Here is a 411-nt window from a genome sequence, read left to right on the forward strand (position 1 = left end):
GGGGAAGGATCACTGCCCTCCTGCTGCCACACCCCTCCTGAGCCAGGCCAGGATGCCATCGGCCTTCTTGACCACCTGGGCACACTGGCTCATGTTCAGCTTCCTGTCAATCCAAACTCCAAGGTCCCTTTCTGCCTGGCTGGCAGAAATCTTCATATAGAATAAACAGTTAGAAATGTCCCTGGTGGTGCAGTGGCTAAACCACAGCGTTGTCAACGCTGAGATCTGGGTTCGATTCCCGGTTAGGACACTCCCCGGGCAGATGGAGCTCGTTAGCCCTGTAAGGCAATCCATCTACGTCCTGAGGACCTCGCTGCCACCGTCCAAGCGTGCTTGGCCCCGGCAGATGAACCTCAGGATTAAAGGGTGGGCTCAGTTCCGCGCACACTGTGTCTCACCTAAAAAATCCAA

Source organism: Empidonax traillii, unplaced genomic scaffold, assembly GCF_003031625.1.
Source record: "Empidonax traillii isolate 1590-97213 ecotype Southwest subspecies unplaced genomic scaffold, ASM303162v1 scaffold90:size2128546, whole genome shotgun sequence".
NCBI lineage: Eukaryota > Metazoa > Chordata > Aves > Passeriformes > Tyrannidae > Empidonax > Empidonax traillii.